Source organism: Sapajus apella, unplaced genomic scaffold (assembly GCF_009761245.1).
Source record: "Sapajus apella isolate SASKATOON/1434 unplaced genomic scaffold, GSC_monkey_1.0 scaffold42, whole genome shotgun sequence".
Classification (NCBI taxonomy): domain Eukaryota; kingdom Metazoa; phylum Chordata; class Mammalia; order Primates; family Cebidae; genus Sapajus; species Sapajus apella.
Genome location: NW_022436982.1, coordinates 7,287,936 through 7,297,038, shown reverse-complemented (window position 1 = coordinate 7,297,038; position 9,103 = coordinate 7,287,936). Strand labels below are relative to the sequence as shown.

Genomic DNA, 9,103 nt, shown 5'->3' with positions numbered 1-9,103 from the left:
CTGCCTGGGCTTGTCCAGACATGTGAGGGCAAATATCTGGGCTACAAGAACGAGGAACATAGAATATACCTATTTCTTTATTAAAAGTAGCAGCGGCCGGGCGCGGTGGCTCACGCCTGTAATCCCAGCACTGTGGGAGGCCGAGGCGGGTGGATCACAAGGTCAAGAGATCAAGACCATCCTGGTCAACATGGCGAAACCCCGTCTCTACTAAAAAAATACAAAAAATTAGCTGGGCATGGTGGCACGTGCCTGTAATCCCAGCTACTAAGGAGGCTGAGGCAGGAGAATTGCCTGAACCCAGGAGGTGGAGGTTGCGGTGAGCCGAGATCGCGCCATTGCACTCCAGCCTGGGTAACGAGCGAAACTCTGTCTCGGGGGAAAAAAAAAAAAAAAAAAAAAAAGTAGCAGCTACTTAGGATTATTAACAAAAGGCTTTAAAGTAAATCAACCTTTGAAGAAGCTATTATTCATCCTTGATAAGCCAAGAAGAAAGCTTTGAAGAGGAATTCCTATTTACTTTTATTTTCTACAATCATGATAGAGGTCAGAACAGTGGGAGGGGCAACAAGGTGGAGGAGACACGAGAAAGCCTATTGGAGGGCTAAGAATGTTTTACATCTTGATCTGGGTTGTGGTAGGTGCTTACATACATACATATGTTTATCCATTGGGCTGATATTTAAGAATGTATGTTTTTTCTATGAAAGTAATACCTTAATTTTAAAGAAAGCAAGTACTGGCCACATAGGAATTGATAAATTTGACTACATAAAGATAAATTATAAACCTAGGACTCACAAAATTTAAATTTTAAGCTTTGGTATTTTTTCTTTGTTCATTTGTTTATTTTCCCCCTGTATCCTCTGTTCAATGTTGGCTGCCACAGTGAGACAGACAGAAAGCATGAGGACACTTTTTTCTTGCTTCTCTAGTGGAAACCTTAGCAGCAGACAGTAACTGCTCCAGGTCTGTCATACAGATATGTTTCCTCTTTACTACATTTGATTTATTTTCCTTTTATTTTTAGTAGACTATAATAATGATACATATTTATAGTATACAGAGTGATATTTTGAAACATGTATACAATACATAATGTTCAAATTAGGGTAATTAGCAAATCCGTCACCTCAAACAGTAATCATTTCTTTGTTTTGGGAACGTTCAGAATCCTCTCTTCTAGCTTTTTAAAAATACTCAATAAATTACAGTTAACCATATTCACCCTACAGTGCACTAGAGCACTAGAACTTCCTCCGCGTATCTAGCTATAATTTTGTATCTGTTGCTCAACATATCGCCATTCTCCTTTCCTCATTCCACCCTCCCCAGCCTCTAAGAATCACAATTCTACTCTCTGTGTCTAGGAACCCCATGTGTTTTAACTCCCACATGTGAATGAGGGCATGTGATATTTATCGTTCTGTGCATTTCAATCAACATAGTATCTAGGCTCATCCATGTTGCTGCAAATGGCAGGATTGTATTCTTTTTATGGCTGCAAACTTCAGAAGGATTTCCCTCCCAGCTCCATGTGTGGGCTGTTGCTGTCAGTAGCTGCACTCCAAGGCTTTTGAAAATTAGCAATTTTTTAGTGGCAATGAACGTTAGAAACCCTGACTTGAATATTATTATCTGAGAGAACTAAACAATTTTCCAAATAAAAAATCAAGATAATTATTCAGACATGGAATGTTCCTGCTTTTCAAATGAGAAAACTGAAGCAAAATGTTAAATGACTTCCTAAGAACAGGCAGCAAGACCTGACACACAGGAAAATCTAATCATTTCAAATTCCAGAAGGCTGAAATGTACCAAGTTTAGATTTGGGGATAGATATGCATTTCGCAAAGGAAAACTCAGGTATTTCCGTTGATCAGAGTATAAAATACAAATATAACCGAAAAGGTAACTAAGAATAACTACAACTAAGAAGTAACTTTTTTTTTTTTTTTTGGTCACCTAAAATCTTCAACAAATTATATAGAGAGGAAAAGCACAATACATTCAATTTTTAGGAAGTAATCACAAATTCTCTCTTAGGGTGGTGATTCTTATCTTTCTTTTATGGTGAGTGCCATAACACCCACATTTCTTCCCAGTCTTTTTATTGTTCTCAATCAATTTCCCACTCTCATCTCCTAAGAGATCAGTACTTTACCTGCCCCAAATGGGATGGTGGTAGCAAAATGTATAAACCATAGTCTTAAAGTAGCAAGGCTTATGCTTCATACTCAATTACCTGTAGCACAATCAATACTTAAATACTCAAGATGAATCAATGCTCACACTATACTCAGATGGCTCTCAGTATAGTAAGCTATACTTACTGTGGTATCCTTGACCTCCAAGAAGAAGGCTCTGATGAAGGGGGAACCAGAAAATTATTTGGCCGCTTATATTATCACCGTCGCTATTTAGGAAATATTTCTTAATGTGGCTTCAAGCAGAAGCACACGTTTTCAATTTGGAAGTAAAATAGCTTTCATTGTGCTTTATCTAAGCTGCCTATATCATATATCATCTGATGATGATATATGTCTCTTTTAACATGGACAGCATTGCCCTTCGTGGCTCACACTCACAAGATGACAAGTTAAAAAAAATAACAACAAGCTTTTTTGATTGTTCTTCCTACGCTACAACCAAAGCGCAAAAACAAGACAAAATGAAACAAAAAGCTTCAGGAGAAGGAATTTTTTCAGTATTCTGCAAATTATGTCTAAATTGATAATCCAGACCTCATCTCATGACCAGAAGTTCAGTTTTTCTATTGTAAAATGTAAATCGGAGCCCACCTCCCAAAAACATACAATAATGAATTATGTGAAAGAAAACATTATATAAAACAAAATGCTCCAGAAACAGGGTGTTGTAACTGACTCATGTTTCTCCACAAATTCCTTCTTGCTTTCTACTCTTGTCATTAGAAACTTCCTGAAAATCAGTTGTTTTTCCAACCATGATATTTAGAAAATAACTAAACATTTCTGGGGTGGTTGAAGCTCCCTTGCGGGTTAATTCATGATTCTGAAATTAGTCCATGTCACTGCAAGGTAGAAAACATAATAGAAAATATAAGAGGTTGCCCGTAATCCCAGCTACTCAGGAGGCTGAGGCAGGAGAATTGCCTGAACCCAGGAGGCGGAGGTTGCGGTGAGCCGAGATCGCGCCATTGCACTCCAGCCTGGGTAACAAGAGCGAAACCCTTTCTCAAAAAAAAAAAAAAAAAAGAAAAGAAAATGTAAGAGGGGCAGACACAGTGGCTCACGCCCATAATCCCAACACTTTGGGAGACCGAGGCGGGCAGATCATGTTGGTCGTCATCTGACCAACATGGTGAAACCTCCCCTCTACTAAAAATACAAAAATTAGCCAGGCATTGAGGTGCACATCTGTAATCCCAGCTACTCAGGAGGCTAATGGCAGGAGAATTGCTTGAACCTGGGAGGCGGAGGTTGCAGTGAGCCAAGATCATGCCACTGCACTCCAGCCTGGGTGGCAGAGTGAGATTCCGCCTCAAAAAAAAAAAAAAAAAAAAAAAAGAAAGAAAGTATAAGCAACTATTGATGCCTCATATATCCTGAAAGCTATTATTTTGTTCATTTAATTCCTAACACAAACACTTGCTTTTGTGATTGCCCTCTTCCTCTAAAGCCTAAAGTGGGCATGGCAGCAATGTTTGAGTATGGATATGGGTATGCGTGAGAAGAAGGAATGAACAGTGTGGTTATCAAGACTTCCAGGCAGTTGACATTTGCTCCATTATGGACTGAACTACTATATTCCTTTTTTTTTTTTTTTTTTTTGAGACAGAGTTTCGCTCTTGTTACCCAGACTGGAGTGCAATGGTGCGATCTCGGCTCACCGCAACCTCCGCCTCCTGGGTCCAGGCAATTCTCCTGCCTCAGCCTCCTGAGTAGCTGGGATTACAGGCACGTGCCACCATGCCCAGCTAATTTTTCGTAGTTTTAGTAGAGACGGGGTTTCACCATGTTGACCAGGATGGTCTCGATCTCTTGACCTCGTGATCCACCCGCCTCGGCCTCCCAAAGTGCTGGGATTACAGGCGTGAGCCACCACACCCGGCCCTATATTCCTTTTTTTTTTTTATTTTTTTTAATTTTAGATTCAAGTGTACACGTGCAGCTTTGTTATACAGGTAAACTCGTCACAGGCATTGTTGTACAGATTATTTCATCACCCAGGTACTAAGCCTAGTACCCAATAGTTATTTTTGATGTCAACCTTTGTGAATAGACTGTGGCTCTTTGTCTTAGTCTTACTAACTTTGCTAACAATAATATAATTGGGTGGTCCTTCGGACTCAATTTTGCCCCCCTACCAAAAAAAAAATTATTTGTTGAAGCCCTAACCCCCAGTGTGATGGTATTTAGAGGCAAGGCCTTTGGGAAGCAATGAGGTTTAGGCGAGGTCATGAGGGTTGGACTCACATGATGGAATTCATACCATTATAAGAAGAGACAACAAACAGCCTGCCCACTCTTTCTGTCCCTGCACTTGTGCACGCAAAGAAGAGGTCATATGAGCACACAGTGAGATGACAGCTGTCTGCAAACCAGGAAGAGGGTTCTCACCAGACCCGATCCTGCTGGCACCCTGATCTCACACTTCTAGTCTCCAGAACTGAGAGAACATAAACTCCTGTTGTTTAAGCTACCCGTCTATGGTATTTTGTTATTATAATCCAAGCTAAGACAGGTGGAAAGGTAGAGATATTTTGAGAAGAGCCATTTCTACAAAAACAGAGTTGTTCTAAATGAAATAGACAGTTACTTCATCTTCTTTATACTAATATTTATGAAAGTTTCATTTAACACCACGTGGACAGTGCTCAGGCCTGCCACCCTCAGAACAGCAAACAAAAGGACACGATTTGAGGAAAAGAGTAGTGGAGTAGTCACAGAGCCTCTCAGAAGATGGAGCTGTCAATCAATTTTCCGCACATGATGTCCTACTCCAATTGTAGCAGACAAGAGTAAAGACACCTCCTGCTCCTGTGAAAAAGCTGGAGCCCTGCCGATGGAAATGCCGACTCTGGGGTCAATGGTGGGCTGGACATTTATCTGCTGCAGCCCTTCTGCACCTGGGCCCTCTTTAGGCCTTGTACCTTGCAGTCCCCATGCCACTGTAGCACCTGGTAAGCTGAAGTGAGGTATTTGAAGAGGTCACTGGCCTCCACAAAGAATAACTTAAAAGAAAAAGGAAACTGCTAAATTCCACTTGACAAACCAGGTTTGTTCAGTTCTGACTTTTGCAAGTGTGAAACTTTCTCTTTGGCACCATACGATTCTGCTACATTAGGGCTCATCAATGCTAAGATACACAGCTAGGTTTACCAGCTGCCACTGCTCAAGAATGAAAGAACCTCTCGGAGAGAAATCCATTTCTGATAATCTCACAGTTTTCCTTGACTATTAAAGAAAATAGAATACAATGTCAGTGCCATGCAGGCAAGTATAGACATGGAAATGAAAGCTCTGTCTACAACTCAAGATTTATTTGTTTTTTAACAAAATTGATTGGATCAACTTGAGATAACTGCTAGAAGGTACAGCATTTTCCTTTTAGATATGTCACTTGTTTTTGTTTCCAAGCTGGGCTCAAAAGGAACATTGCTAGTGTTCTTCCAGTGGCACAATGCAGTTCTAGAAGAGTTAAAATAAGAAACCCTATCTGCTTAATCTGCCAGAAAACACAGGAGAGGAGCAATCAGCTCCGGGAAGAGTTGCTCTGAATGAGGTGTGCCTGGCTGCTTTAGGCCATGCTGTTTGTCAGTCTTTCAAAATTCAAGTCATTACCAGATGCTGATCTACTATAATACCGTGATATTTTATCTGATTACACTTACCTGATTGTGCCTTATCTGCTATTTGCCTTCCCATGCTTCCATGTATATTAAATGCCGGTGCTTTTATTATTCTGAAAGCTAGAAAGTGTTGACTGTTCTGAATATAAATGGGGATATGATATCATTAACTTGCTCCGAAAGCAGGGCCATTCCCGTGTAAATCACATGCAAGGTACCTAGTGGAGACACAACAAACCATAATGTCTTGAGAAAGAAAGCAATGAGGAATGGATAAGGAGATAAAAATTTAAGGCATTGTTAAAGAAGGATAATCTTCAAAATCCTATTTGGTTCTTTCAAACTAGCATTTGTTGATAATACAACCTCTATATTGGAAACTTTGTTAAGTTCGTAAAAAAAATCTTTTGGGAAAGTCATCACAACATGGACTACTATCTTTAATAGAATTGCATAAAAACGCTATCACTAACATTCCATGGCTTGTCTAAGTTAGGAGGACATTTTGAATGTACTAATCTAATCTTTTAGAGAAGTATACTTTGCTTTGGCAAATATAGTCTTACCCTACCTGGGTGTATTGCTCAAATAAGGTAAACAAATGGCCAAATGCTTTAAGCATTTTCCAGACATTAAAAGGTAAATAACTTAGAATCTGGTTGCATATTTCTAAGGAAGTACGCAGTGAATGAAGGCGGAACCGTGACAATGTGCAGCTGCCCAATAGCCTGGGGTTATATGCTCTGCTTAGCTTCAGCTACGTTGGCCTCACTAAAAGTTAATCCACAGTTATTTAAGCGGAAATTTTCAGAAAATCCATTTCAGAGCGAATGTTATGTGAGAGTTTAAATGAACCGCTGCCCTCCGTTGGATAGAATATCAGATGCCCTGTTCATATTTACTAGTGGGTCAGATTCCTCTAAGATGTAACAGCTGCGTAAAAGAACATAGGTTACAATCTTTGCCTGAAAGACTGTCACCAAAGTCATCTGACTATCAGACCTGAAGGTGTGAGTCAGAGACAAGTGTGAGGACAACCAGGAACGTGAGGAGTAAGGTAACCCGGGAGGGGGCAGCTTCTACTCTCAGCCTCCTCCCAAAGTCTCTGTGCCAGGGAATGCTAAGATACACAGCTAGGTCTACCAGCTGTCAGTGGTCAAGAATGAAAGAATCTCTCTGAGAGAAATCTGTTTCTGATAACCTAGCAGTTAGGTTAGAGACCCAAGCGCAAGACTAGGTGCTACTCCTCTCTCCCTGCCACTCACCATCATGTATAAATGCATAAAGCATCCATTTTCTTTCACCTGAGCAAATGTGTATTTATAACACCTCTTTAAGTTAAGGTTGTTCTTTCATCACAGAATCCTTTATTATTCTTAACCCATGTGCATGAAAACAAAACATGAATATGGACAATGGTCTTCTCATTTTGATAATTTCATATTAGACATTTTCACAGGAAAGACATTTTAACAAGATTCTCATACCTGATTAAACTTCATTTATTTGTGTATATATAAAATAATTTTAACTGGGTATTATTTTATATCATGTAGAAGAGTTATTCTCAAAAGTTTTAAATATTAGTGAAAAGGGAAAAATATTTTAAACATAAATGCTCAAACTATAAAAATTTTAGAGGAGAACATAGGAGAATATGTTCATGACTTTTGGGTAGCCAACATTTCCTAGCTCACAAAAGCAGTAACTGTAAAGGAAAAAAGAGATCAACTGTACTTCATCAAAATTTAAAACTACTCATCAAAAGACACCATTAAGAAAAATGAAGAGGCGAGTCATAGACTTGGAAGAAACATTTGCAAAACATGAATCTGACAAAGGACTGGTACCTAGGATATACAAAGAACTGTGACCACTCAACAATAGAAACATAAACTCAATTAAACATAAGCCAAAGATTTAAAGAGTCAAATTACATACACACTCAAATACACACACACACACACACACACACACACACACACATACACGTGGTCATTAAGCCCATGAAAAAGTGCTCAGTGTCATGCATCATCAAGAAAATGAAAATTAAAGCCACAAAGAGACACCACTCCACACATCCCCAGCATGACTATAGCTAGAGACTGACACCATTGCGTGTGGGCCAGGGAACCAAGTGCATGCAACAGCACTTTAGATGGAAAGGTAAAATGATGCAGCCACACTGGGAATAGGCCTGGCAGTTTCTCCGAAAAGGAAACATATACCTATCACATGACCAGCAGTTCCACATGCAGCTATTTACCCAGTATAAATGAAAAATACATTCGCAGGGCCTGGCACGGTGGCTCACACCTGTAATCCCAGCACTTTGGGAGGCTAAGGTGGGCAGATCACCTGAGGTCAGGAGTTCAAGGACAGCCTGACCAACATGGTGAAACCCTGTCTCTACTAAAAATACAAAAATTAGCTGGGCGTGGTTACACATGCCTGTAATTTCAGCTACTTGCCAGACTGAGACAGGAGTATCACTTCAACCTGGGAGGTGGAGGTTGCAGTGAGCAGAGATCATGCCACTGCACTCCAGCCTGGGCGACAGAGCAAGACTCCGTCTCAAAAAAAAAAAAAAATGCATTCACAGAAAGACTTGTGCAAGAATACTCGTAGTCATTTTTATCATATGGCCAAAAACTAGAAACAATCTGTGTCCATTAATAAGAAAACAGATAAACTGTGGTAAGCAATGAGTTTTACACACAAAAGAACAAATCACTGATACATGAGACAACATGGATAAATCTCACAAACAGGAAGATTGAAAGACGTTTTACACAAAAGTATATACCTGTGTATCTTATGAGTTCATATACATAATGTTAGAACATGCAAAACTAATCTAGAGTGAAAAATCTTCAGAACAAGGTGGACTCTGGGGTTGTGGGAGGGTTATCCTGTAAAGGAGGAGGAGAAAACATTGTATTCTATATTTCGATAGGTTATACATGTCTGGCTGTTCCTCAAAACTCGGGGCCGGGTACAGTGGCTCATGCTCTAACCCGAATACATTAGAGGGCTGAGGCAGGAGGACTGCTTGAGCCCAGGAGTTTGAGACCAGCCTGGGCAACAAAGGGAGACCCTGTCTCTACAAAAAATGAAAAAGTAGCTGATGTGGTGGTGCATGCCTGTAGGAGTCTGGAACGGGAGAATCACTTGATCCCACAGGGTCAAGGCTGCAATGAGCCATGATGATGGCACTGCACCCCAGCCTGAGCAACAGAGTGAGACCCCATATAAAAACAAACGAGAAAC

The 9,103-nt window shown here is 40.1% G+C and overlaps 1 non-coding gene across 1 annotated transcript; it reads right to left on the bottom strand.

Annotated features, from left to right (window-relative positions):
- Positions 1-855: 855 nt before the first annotated feature.
- LOC116566190 lies at positions 856-982 on the bottom strand. The gene has a single exon (XR_004275786.1). It is a non-coding gene; the product is annotated as a small nucleolar RNA SNORA31 (small nucleolar RNA).
- Positions 983-9,103: the final 8,121 nt, after the last annotated feature.